Raw genomic sequence first — 12,636 nt, forward strand, 5'->3', positions numbered from 1 at the left:
AATGATGAAAGCATACATTATACTTTATATTTCGATGAGATTTTGAATTTCTTATCTGGTCATTTTAATATACATTAGGTTTCCCAAAATACATCACTTAAAATGTTTGCGGGCATTGTATGCTTTTTTTTGTACATAATTAATTAGTTTTAAATTAAATGATATAAAACTGGTTAAATAAGAATTCATAATTTATACATGGATATCAATAATTGAAAATAACTGTAATCTCTCATAAACTTTTTTTTAAAGTTACTTTTTTTATAGTGCAAAAGTGATTGAAATAATTCTTCAGGGGGATGATAAGATTATGTATTACTGTGGAAGCATTTCCTTAGTTAAAAAATAATTGTGTGAAACATTACCCTACAAGGTCAGGTTCCAGCTCCTTAGCACAACCCTAAGCAAGCTGGACTTGGGCAACGTTACAACCTGTAGACTCAAGCATCTGATATTGCGGCCACTGTTGACTACTTGGTTTTGCTGGAAAATTTCCCCATTATCTTTTCATGATTTGGAAAGTAGAAGTATAGCCCCATGAGGCATTCATGAACTATGTTGTGTGTGTGTGTACATGCGCACACACTTGCATTCACTTCTGTAGTTATCACATTGTTCCAAAGGGGCTATAAGATTGGGTTGCTGAATGAGGAGGAGGCACTTTTTGGATGGAATGCTTCACATTATGTAATAAATTTGGAACAGGAAGCTTCCTGGTTCCCAGGTTGAAGTCATGTTCATAGTGATTGGCTTAGTCTGCTCAGGCTGCCATAACAAAACACTGTAGACTGAGTGACGTAAACAGTAGAAATTTATTTTCTCGCGGTTTTGGAGGCTAGAAGTCCCAGATCTGGAAGGGTGGGTTTCTAGTGAGATTTCTCTTCTTGGCTTGTAGATGGCCACCTTCTTGCTGTGTCTTCCCATGGCCTTTCCTAGGAATGTGTATGTAGAGAGAGTGAGCTCATTGATGTCTCTAGATGTCTCACTCCTCCTATCAGATCAAGGCTCCATCCTTATGACCTCATTTAACCTTAATCACTTTCTTAGAGGCCCCGTCTCCAAATATAGCCACACTGGGGGCTAGGGCTTCAACACATGAATTTGAGGGGCACAAAAATTCAATTCATAACGAGTGACTCAGAGTTTGGAACTTTGCATTTCCAGAATTCATGGCATACCGTTAAGAATATTTGTAGAATTTTGAGTATCTGATTCATCTTGGAAGGTATTCATAACAATATGCTTAACACTGAACTGTGCTTCTATTTTTTACATACTCCTAATATGTGTTTTCATATGTTATTCCTAACATATAAACCAATAGAATACTTGGCTTAAGTTTCATGTTCAAATATAATGTGTATATTCACGTAACATAAATTGATTTGGATTTTATTTGAAGCCTTTGGTAAAAATAGCTGTGGTGACTGCATATAACCCTCAAGGCATCAATATTCACTAAGGTATGCAATTATAGCTATGAAATGGCCGTTCCTTAATACATCTCTTTATTCTGTCAAGGTTTCTTTCTCCGTTCTTCCAAATAATTGAACAAAAAAGGTAATTTAGGTGATTTCAGCTTTATCAAGATTTAGGTATAATTTACTCCAGAAATAGCACTCTATAAATATTTCAGTGCAGAAATAGAAGCAGAAATGGATATAAAATTACATTGTAGGGCCGGCCCCGTGGCTTGGTGGTTGAGTGAGCGCGCTCCACTGCTGGCGGCCTGGGTTCGGATCCCGGGCGCGCAGCGACGCGCTGCTTCTCTGGCCATGCTGAGGCCGCGTCCCACATACAGCAACTAGAAGGATGTGCAGCTATGACACACAACTATCTACTGGGGCTTTGGGGGAAAAAAATAAATAAATAAAATCTTTAAAATTACATTGTATGTGGGTCTTTCTAAGTATCCTATGCAGGTGAAAGTCTTTGGGGAGGACTAGGCATTTAACTGGGGTGATTTTATTTTTTTCCAAGTGATGTTTTTCTCTTTATCTCTTCATTTCATTGCTTGTGCTCTTAATTGCCACATGCCTAAATGATTTTAGTTTTGCTTCGTTGTTTTGAACTTGACAACATAATTCAAATGCAAAACAGTTGATATGCTGACAAGGGGACTTCTTTTTATAGTTGATTTGTTTTCAGAGGAATAAAAATTATGACATTTTGTTAAGCCAAGTTTTCTAAAAGCTACAGTGCATAATTCCTAAGAATAAATCTTAGTTCTCTCAGAACAATTAAGGACTGTTTATCCCACACCTCCTGAGATGCCTAGGCAAAATCAAATTGATAATTGTGGACTGGGATTCTGCCTGCAATTCAGTTGATTTCTATTAACTTTTTTTTTTTTTTTAAAGTTAAGGCCTATTCTCGATGCTGTGCATGGCTCGTATTTGGGCTCTGCTTTCTCTTCGATCTATTGGTAATCATCTTCTGGCCAGGTTCACAGTACTCAGGTGTGTAGGTGCAAAGCTTTGCCAGGTGCAAAGTAGTCAAATTAGAGGACATCAGAGAAATGAGAATAAAGTTGTGGAGATGTAAATATCATAACATGGAGTTAATCAATTAAATACCTACTAAGTGCCTGCTCTGTGCTCACTGTGTAAGATCCTAGGGGTTTTATGGAAGCTCTAAGGCATGAAGTCATTCTGTTAACATTTATTAAGCACATGCTATGTTCTTGAGACTGTAGAAGTTGCTGGATTAATAGATGAAAAAAAAATGTAGTCCCTGCTTTTAAGGATTTAGCAGTGTGGTTCCAGACCATTCTTCTCTGTGTCATTTAATGCAGTCTTTTAACTTCTCCTCTGTGAAGCATGGATTTAGCCTAGTGCATAATGGTTTTTTATTTTTATTTAAAAAAATTTTTAAATTTAGGAATTTCTAAATCCTCTCTTGAATTCTTAATAAAAGATATGATATTCAAACATGTCAGAAGTGCTGTCTTTGTATCACAAATATAAACTCATTCAGATAACCCACCCCTATCTTTGTAGCCATTCGTTTGTTTGGCACAGTGCCAAGATACTATGCTTTATGTAATATATCAAGAAAATTGATGAGTAAGGTAATTGATGATGAAAAGAGTACCTGATATTTTTTGGTCATTTACTTATATTAGACCCAATGCTAAGGACTTCACATAAATTACCTTAAAAAAACTTTGAGGTAGGTAGATATTATTATATTTTCCATTTTACAGATAGGGAGACTGAGGCAGAAGAGGTTAAATAACTTGAGAAAGTTCATGCAGCTGGCAAGTAACAAACCTGGGATTTGATGTCTGATTCAGAACCAACTGCACTTAGCCTTTTAAAATACTTGTAGCCTGAGCCTAATAAAATTTTGATTAAAAAAAGTATTGATTATGTGATTCTATTAAGTACATACCCCACTACCACCCAGCTTTTCTGACTAATTATCAAGTGTCTTATATATTACTCACTGAGATTAAAGTCTAGCTTGTAGATAGGTGTGTTGAAACTCTTTCAGTTTATAGTCTAATTGTAAATAGAGTTTGAAGGGTGAAAAAAACATTTGCATAACGCACTTAGATTTGGAGGATGCAAAGTTTGTTATGCTTGTCCAGTGTGAGGAGGATGACTGTTACGCAAAGATCTGCTCTTATGGACAGCAGCAAGACGTTTGAAATGTAACTTCTTGCTGTTTGTTTTAGAAGATAATGCTGTGAGGGCGGGAAACATCCCGAGGTAATGCGAGAGCCAAGGACTTCATAGGACTCGCACCCGTTTTATTGTTGATTTTGGGCTGATAGATTGAAACTCCTGTTTCTGGGAAACTTGCTAACTGTGACCAGTCAAAGCATATTTGCTAACAAAATGTAGATAATGCAAAAGGCAATTTTAGAGAGTGGCAGTTACTACACTTGTGAAACAACTGAATTAAAAATGGATGGGATTGACTAAACCATACTTAGGCGGGAGTGGGGGAGGCTAAGTTATTAACATTGTTTTCCTTTTAGGAGATGCATCTAGGGAATGAAAAAGAGGCCCAAATAAATAAGTGAGTATAGTTTCAGAAGCAGCATTCCTGCAGTCTTGAGGAAATTTTCCTAAGCAGAGAATAATCAGACTTTACCGTTACTGGTAATCTGTATCATGACGGTTTATCCACCCATCCTCATCTCATCCGTCCATTGTACTTTCACTGGGAAGTGTAAAAGCACCACTCTTTCCTTTTTATTTTTACAAAAGGCATACATAGAATTTCCAGGGAGAGCACGTTCTCCTTCAGGCCACTGTGGCTAGCCTGAATTCATGACTAAGTTCTTCTCTAGCACGTTTGCATGAGATACGACTGTTTGTATGATGATGATTCAATTTGTTGCTTAATTTGTGTTTATTGAAGGTGACCTGCTGGTTACTAGATAGAGAAAAATGGCATTCGTGAAGAGTTGTTGGAACAAGTTGTTGCTAGTGGGATAGTCTAAAGAATGGCTCAAATCTTAAATTCTTAAGTGTTGGGATTAGCAAGGATCACTTTGGAATCCCCCCACACCTCCATCCCAAGAAGAAAAGTGCTGAATCAGGAACACAAAAATTATTACTTGGAATTAGAACGCTTTTTGCTGTTCAATTCTTTTATCCATCCTTAATATTGGAAATGTTAATTTTTTAAATTAGAATTTATTTAATTTACTGTTTTTAGACACCATCCTTTTTAGTCAGCCACTTATAACTTTTAACTTTCCAAGTTTCATAAATTAGTTTGTATATTAGATACAGTGGTACATTCTTATCTTCTTTTCTCGTAAGAGACTGATGAGGAATTTTGAAATAGTGTCTGTAGCATTTTGAATAGGAGCAGATAATTATCTAAATTTTAAATTTAGTTTTTCCCTGACTCAATTTTCATCCATCTGGTCACTCAAGCAATTTCTAGCCTTTATTAGAAGTATTTCTTGTGATAAGGGAGGAGTGGGCTGAATAATTCCTAATAGCTGAGGAGTTATCCCCTTTGGTCAAGTCAGGACTAGTTTACACAGGGGCCATTTGCTGTTGTCATTACTATCCCAGCTTTAAGCTATGCTTTAGAGAATTTATTTGAAAGCAAGTTTCCTTAAAACAGGACATTCAGAGCAGCCTCTACTACCTTGCATTAGGATGCAATCTAAGATGTGCATGAAGTTTAACTCAGAACTGTAATATTTTGTTTCTGGTAAGGACTTTCCAGATCATATAGTCTTAAACTTTTATTTTACAGATCAGTAAACTAAGACTTAGAGAAGATGACTTGTCCACCATAATAGAACTAGTAAATATTTCACTCATCTTGAAACTTAGAAGAGGCTGATCATTTCAAATTTGAGAAGAATGTGCAAAAGCCCCATAGTAAGTGAAGACCAGACCGTATAAAGAAAGATAAATCTTCTGTTCTGAGGTACTATTAGAAGGAACATGTCTTTCAATTGATTTTCCTGAAGTGATGGGTTTTCATTGATCCAGTCACCCTCTATTACCTGATTTTATTGCCTCCAGTACATATTTGTAACACTGTTGGTAGGAGTTAGGGGTACGAGAGATTGTACTGTAATTTATACTTCAAATGTTGATCTAAAAAGTTTGATTCTGGCCTCATAGGCTCCTTATGTCCATCAAGACCTTGCCCAAAGGAAGACTATGAGAACAGGGGACGGGGTTGTGGCTACCTTATGTTCCTGCCTCTGTGGGCTGATGTAGAGAGCCAGTGAGCTCAGTAAGGCACAGTGCCTTTGATCATGTTATTGAACATGCTTATTCCAGTTATTCTGTGGGATGCCTGTAATATGAGGATGACAGAAGGGGGAATAAATTTGCCTGCAGACAGTTTGATGCAAACCAGCATCCCGTACCCATTGTTCTCGGACTCGTATAGCCTGCTCTGGTTCTTGAGTCACACTGTGATAATATATTCATGTTAACTTACTAAATTTTCCTCTGTTCTCTATAAAAAATAAAACAGATAGCAATTAAATATTTAAATGTAATCACAATAAAATTGAGTAGTCTGAGAAGTCCAATGGGTAAATGCAAAATTGTCAACTAATGTGAACTTACAGCAAAAATCTAGTTTTCGTTTATTGATTCTTTTTTCTAGCATTAATAACTCATTTGACTTTTCTTTATAAATGGATCTTTAGTATATCAATGCAGTATGGAATATATGTAATTATTTTACAGATTAAATGAGGTTAAACCTAACACATTTTGGAGGTATCAAATACGTTTTATAATGAATTTATGATATGTTGTCTTATTCTTCACTTACAATATGTTAATATTGATATTTGACCTTTCCACTGCCTAGGGTTGTTATATAGTTTAAAATTTAAAAATAGATTTGAAAGCCTATCACAGTTGCTTATTGCTGATTATATTAAACTCTTTGCAATTAATTTAAATATTTTCAGATTATTTTTCTTAGGTTTTGAAAATTGAGATCCAAGAAATTACTTTTAATTTGTGTTTACTTTATAGCATAGCCTATTTATATAAGCTAGTATAAGTTTGGACATCATGGAGTCTCAAAATAAGTGGTTAAATCAAATAAAAGTTCATTTCTCGCGTTATAGGCTGAAGGTAGTAAGTCTCAGGAATGAGGAGACAGTTTTGCTACATCAGGATATCTAGGGAACCAGGATATCCTTCTGTCTTATTGCTCTGTTATCCTTAGGATTTTGTCCTCATTGCCATGGTCTAACGTGGCTTGCCACCAAATCCATGTTCCAAGCAACAGCTGGAAGAAGGGGCACACGTAGTCCCTTTATAGATTTGTTCTGAAAACTGAGTGCATTAGTTGTCTTCTTGTCCCTTTGGCCGGATAGATAATTTCACTTAGCTGAATGGGTAGCTGGAGAATATAGTCTATTGCAGGAGGCATGTTCCCAGCTAAAATGTGAGAGTCCTAACTGTAAAGAAAGGTAGTTATTGGGGAGCAACTACCAGCTTCTGCTGTATCTATTTTTAAATTAAATCTCATGCTTGGGCTTGATTTAGTTTAAATATGTATTATCATTTTTGACATTTGAAAAAAAATTACCTACATACTTGACTATATGCAAACATTCTATGTATTTTCAAGTCTGTCTGACTCTGCTTAGCCTGTAAGGACCTTCACCATTTCTTGTCCTCCACCCACCTCTGAAGCCCGAGTCAAATGTCATATACCAGCCCCTCAGTGAAGAATTCTTTAACTCTAGATCATTTTATCCTTGCTATTCCATTATAACATAATATGCATGTTCCTTATTGTAGTATCTAATAAACTCTCTCAAATTTTCTCTTGTTATAATAGTACTGCGATTTCCTTAATGGTAGAGTTCATGTCTCATTGATCCTTCTCTTCCCCATGGTGCCCTTCATATAGTAGACACATGATATTTTCTGATTGAGTGAATAGAAATTTCAGTTCTAGCTCTATTTCTGCTTCTAACGTAATGTGTGTTATCCTGGATAAGTCACTCAGTCTTTTTTTATCTTTCCCATAAAATGGGGGAAAATTATAACTCTTTATCTGCATCGTAAGGCTATTATGAAGATAAAATAATTTGGAAAATGTGCTGTCAATTGTAAGATGTTTATGAGATTTCACTGCTACATTATTAGGAATTTGGGGAAGATTAATCAAGATTGACTGGGTTGTCAAGTCAAATTTGTATTCTAAGGTATTTCCCAGTAGTATTTTGGCACACTGGTGCTAAAAGGTTCACATTTCAGTAAGAAGTATATAATATTTTTTTTTTTTTAAAGATTTTATTTATTCAGTTTTTCCCCCCAAAGCCCCAGTAGATAGTTGTACGTCATAGGTTCACATCCTTCTAGTTGCTGTACGTGGGACTCGGCCTCGCGTTGGACGGAGAAGTGGTGCCTCGGGGCGCTCCCGGGATCCGAACCCGGGCCGCCAGCATCAGAGCACGCGCACTTAACCGCTAAGCCACGGGGCCGGCCCAGAAGTATATAATATTATTTAATAATTTTTTACCTAAAATTTTATGAGAAGTTGGAAAAGGGATTCTAGTTAATTTGTGTTCTTAACTCAGATTCAGTGATAAGATTTAAAATGATTCTTATATGATGAAGTAGAGCCCGAGTTGTTTTTAATATGGTATCTGCCAATGACTAACGTTAGGACACTAGGATCAGGGATTTTCCCGATTTACAATATACGAATGAGTAAATTATTTTTCATTGAATGGGTTGCTTTTTTGGGGATCTTATTTGTAACTCAGAAGGTGTATTTCTCTAGCTCACTCTCATACTTGGGCCCTTTAGCCTTTTGAATGTACAATATTAATGTAGTATTTCCTCTGCTTTCCCACCCTCCAAACTTATATGTGTTAATGTGTAGTATTCTGACAGTACCTCCTGCTAATTATCTAATTAGTATGTTTTTGGTGAAAAAGATGTGTCTTAGAGTCCTATGTATTTGTACTATCATCAAAATTTTGTTTGAAATTTCATTATGAAGCTTCAAATACACCAAATGAAATTTTGGAGAATAGACTTTAGTGAACAAAACCACTTTGCTATCTCTGAGAAGGTCTGCATTTAAATATGTAGGAAATGGTGAATTACTTGGAAAATCTATGTCATTATTTGTGTGCCTCTGTCGTTCTGATTCTCACAGTTTTGGCTTGTTTAATATTTATTGAATGTTCATAGTATACTAAGAGTCATACTGAAATAGTTTTACTGTCTATTAAACTATTAGTTTACTTTTGAGTAGTGATCTGATTTCCAAGATTCTTGTAAATTACATTTATGCTAATGCCTTAGTTTCTGTTGGTTATTAGCATCACTGCCTCTCTAATACCTATTTATCATTTAAGATGCCGATCGTCATCTCCCCTGGGAAACTTTACCTATGATTCCCAGGTAGAAATATGGCTCCTTCTTTTGTATTCAGAGGGAGGTTTTAATGTATCTTTATCACAGTTCTTTTTGTTTCTATGTCTTTCGCTCAACTAAACTATGAATTCCAAGGTAGCTAGAGACATATCTTACTCATGTCTGTATGTCCTCTATAGTTCCTAAATCATAAAGGATATCTCAGCAAGTGTTTATTTGATTGAACTTTTATATTCCTTCTAGACATCTTTAGCTGATATCTGTGTAAGGGATGGTTTGAGAAGACTCTTATACTTACTGTATTTGGTCAGACCCTTAGGTTATGAAACAGAGGGTCAATATGTCAAACATGAGGACCTAAAACTTTAGGAGGAAAAGCATTGTATATTGCTAAGCATCAAGTGGTCTGTAGGTTTGAGCTAAGCAACCGAGTGGTCTATCCTTTTTGGTATAATATTCTCTGAGTCCTTTGCCTACGTAGTCCATTCAGTCTTTGCATTTTCCTTATGAGAGACGTGTTACTTTTTGTGAGAGGCAGTGAAGTTAGTGGAGAGTGTCCAGAAAAACATAATGAGTATTACGTTTGGTATAAATCTCAAGTCCAAACCTGTCTGAAATGTTTCTGCATATTTGAATATCAGTCAGTGGAATAATTGACATAGGAACTCAAGTATATACTGAGTGGGTAGAGGAGGCAGTGCACCAGATGGACATTACCAAGCTTTTTCATTTTAGTACAGACTGAACATAACTGACAAGGATGAGATGAGTCTGGCCAGTAAAGCAAGAGAAGTCGAGATTAGAGGACAGAATTCTATTAATTTTAAATGGAATTATATATGATGAGCAGTCTTATAGATAGCCATTTGCTTGATGCAAATAATAATTTAGGGTAAGTACATAGAAAATAATGCTGCAGTGGTTTAACGCATTTAATTTTATTTTAGACACATTCTGGAAATAGAGAAACTTAGTAAAATTTTGTGCTGGGATTGAACGTGTTGGTTTTCAGTATTATATTAGTTTAGGAGAAAGGGGCAAGCAAAAAGGAAATATATAGTCTTTAATCTTGTGATAAAGGTCTCAAGAAGCTAAAGACAGTGCATTCTCTGGTTAAACTTTGAAAACTCTGTATAGTGTCTATCACTTTGTTTTGAAAAGCTTATTCGTTAAGAAGTGAGAAGGAAAATTGATATTTTTAAAGTTTATTTGTTCTTGCTCTTTAACATATAATAGCTCTTGGGGCTCCATTGTTCTTTTTTTATTATTTCTACTATTTGAAGTTGTCATTCATTCAACGGTTCCTGGCCCTGTCTGCACAATGAGCAAGTACAGTCAGTCTTGGAGGTCGTTGATCAGTAGAGAGTCTGATTGTGCAGTCAAGGTGATGGTAGTTAGGATTATGAAAGTGGTGTCTACCCAGTGGGATTCAGGAGGAAGAAGGCAGGTTTGGTAATACCAAACAAAGCTTCAAGGGTTAATCTGGCATTGCTTTCTCCTTTCCTGAAAAAGCCAAGTTTTTTGTTTTCTAATATTGGAAGAGTTTGATCCAGTGTACCAAGTTTAGAGGATTAGCCTTGGAAACCAATATTGTGTTTTCTCTCTTCCCTTCAGGACAATGTATGTTCCATTTGGGACCGCCTCAACTACCTTACCAGGCAGCACCAGGTCTTCATATGCTTTCAGTTTACCCTCTACTATGGAAAGGATCTTTCCTTGAATGTTCATATTTTCACCTTGAGAAGGCAATATATATATATATATATATATACACACACACACGATGGGTTAAGCAGCTGTAAATAAATATGACATAGTAGAAGAATGGTTTGTGGGAGTTTTACTATATATACACATATATAATATTTTCCAGTCTGGTTTCAGACCCCGGCATGGCTTGGAGACAGCGTTGGTGTGTATGAAGGATCTTCCTCGAATGAAGGATTTGGGACAACTTTCCATGATGATTATATTAGAGCCTCAGCTGCTTTCGTGTTGGTCATGAGGTGATGCTGAACCGAATGCTTGAACTAGCAGGAGTGGCTGGGATTGCATTGGAGTGGTTCCATTCATTCCTTCCGGGTAGGTACCAGATAGTGACGTTGGGTGAAAATGGACATTGAGGGTCTTCCCATATGGGACCCCGTGGTTGTCACTCATTCCCCTGTTCATGTTGAGTGGGTTTGAGATGACAACTGGACACCTGAAGGCCAGGCAGTGTGATTTGAATGACTGTGTAGAAGGTTATGAGGGTGATTCCCAGATTGATGTCGCTCACATACGTTATTTCTCTTTTGTCAGGGTGACGGTGCAGACTAGAATCGAAACTGAGAAAGTGTGACTTGTTGGAAAGTAAAAATTCAGGAGGCCCTGGTGTGCTTTCTGATTTCTCTGTGTGAATTACAGTTTGTGTAAACTGTGGCCATATTTTGACTACAAGTTTATCTACACATGAAAATCCTATTGCAGTGTTAGATAGAAATATTTTATTTTCCTTTCTGGTATATATCCAGAGCCTTCTTCCCTGTGAACACTGACTGCATCTCCATGATCTTTCTTGCTGAAGTTGTAGTCTGCTTGTTCACCCTTTCGCTTGGGGCTCTTTTAAGCAAAGTATTCTGATTACATTAAATAAATAATCTTGAGGGTGATGGCTGATTTTTCCCAGTGAATGTTTTGCTCTATCTCCACTGAGAACACTTCATTATTTTAACCTTGTTTTACGAAAAATCAAATTGGGCTGTACTTTTAAGGAGTTTTGCAGCATAAATACTGCCTCTCCTTCTCCTTAAACTGTTTAGGCATTTTTAGTTTTTACAGAGAATATGCTAGAGTTTCTTCACTTTTGAACATGTTCTTTAGAAATTTAGTGCCTCTTCTCGGCTTTTATTTATTTATGTTATATTATTTCAGTTATTTTCCTCTGCGGTAATGAAAAGCTTGCTGAGTGTTGAACATGGGAGAAGTTTGTTAGGTCTAAGAGTAGAATACAGGTAAAGAACTGAAAAGAAGAAACACAGATGTATGTGTCTGTAAATATCATTAGAACTGTCTGTTGAGTGTCATTTTGGCAAAGGGGCAGGAAACTAACATTTATGCAGTAACTGATCAGTGTCAGGCACTGAGCCAAGTGGTTTCTATTTTTTAGCTCATTTAATCCTCACACTAACATTGAGAAGTGGGTGCTATTTCTTCGTTTTACAGATGAGGAAATTGATGCTGAGAGAAGTTAGGTATCTTGCCTAACTTCACACAATTATAAGTGGAAGATTGGGTATTTGAGCCTGGGTCTGCCTGATTCCAAAGCTCAGTCTTTCCATCACAGTCAAATGTTGGACCGCAGGCAAATGTTAGCCTTGAAGTAGGGTCCCAAAGGAAAAAAATAAGAAGAAAGAGAATGCCTGTTAGAAGGCATGAACAAACCAAGGAGGAAATGAGAGACATAGGAATGTAGCCGCATAATGTTTGTTTTGAAAATTTCCAGAGTTTTCTTAAAACTCGCTTTAACAGGCCAGGTGACAAAAGGAACAATTTTTGAATCATCAGAAGTTTACCATTTAAGGGATGAACAAGTTTAGAATTTCAGATTTTATCTCTTTGTTTGGACATTTGTTCATTCTCTGTTTTGAAAATGGAGTAATGATACCCCACACTGGATTCTAGGAAACTATAAGGTTCAGGGCATCGAAGTCAGTCAGGTAGTTAGTAGTTATCTGAGGACAAACAGCAGTTGAAGCCCAATACCAGGTGTTTACTGTTTATAAAAGCTTTTTTGTTTTTCAATGCA

The 12,636-nt window shown here is 36.4% G+C and overlaps 1 protein-coding gene across 1 annotated transcript in view; it reads left to right on the plus strand.

The window, feature by feature from the left end:
• The first annotated feature begins 10,727 nt into the window (after window positions 1–10,727).
• Window positions 10,728–12,636, plus strand: part of ASXL3 (ASXL transcriptional regulator 3) — a 129,155-nt gene continuing 127,246 nt past the window's right edge. The window contains exon 1 of the mRNA XM_087439117.1: window positions 10,728–10,931. The gene's annotated coding sequence lies outside the window, so the exon portion shown is untranslated. The remainder of the gene's footprint in view (window positions 10,932–12,636) is intronic.

This window comes from Ceratotherium simum, chromosome 14 (genome assembly GCF_057802395.1).
Source record: "Ceratotherium simum simum isolate JZ-2026a chromosome 14, ASM5780239v1, whole genome shotgun sequence".
In the NCBI taxonomy this organism is placed as follows: domain Eukaryota; kingdom Metazoa; phylum Chordata; class Mammalia; order Perissodactyla; family Rhinocerotidae; genus Ceratotherium; species Ceratotherium simum.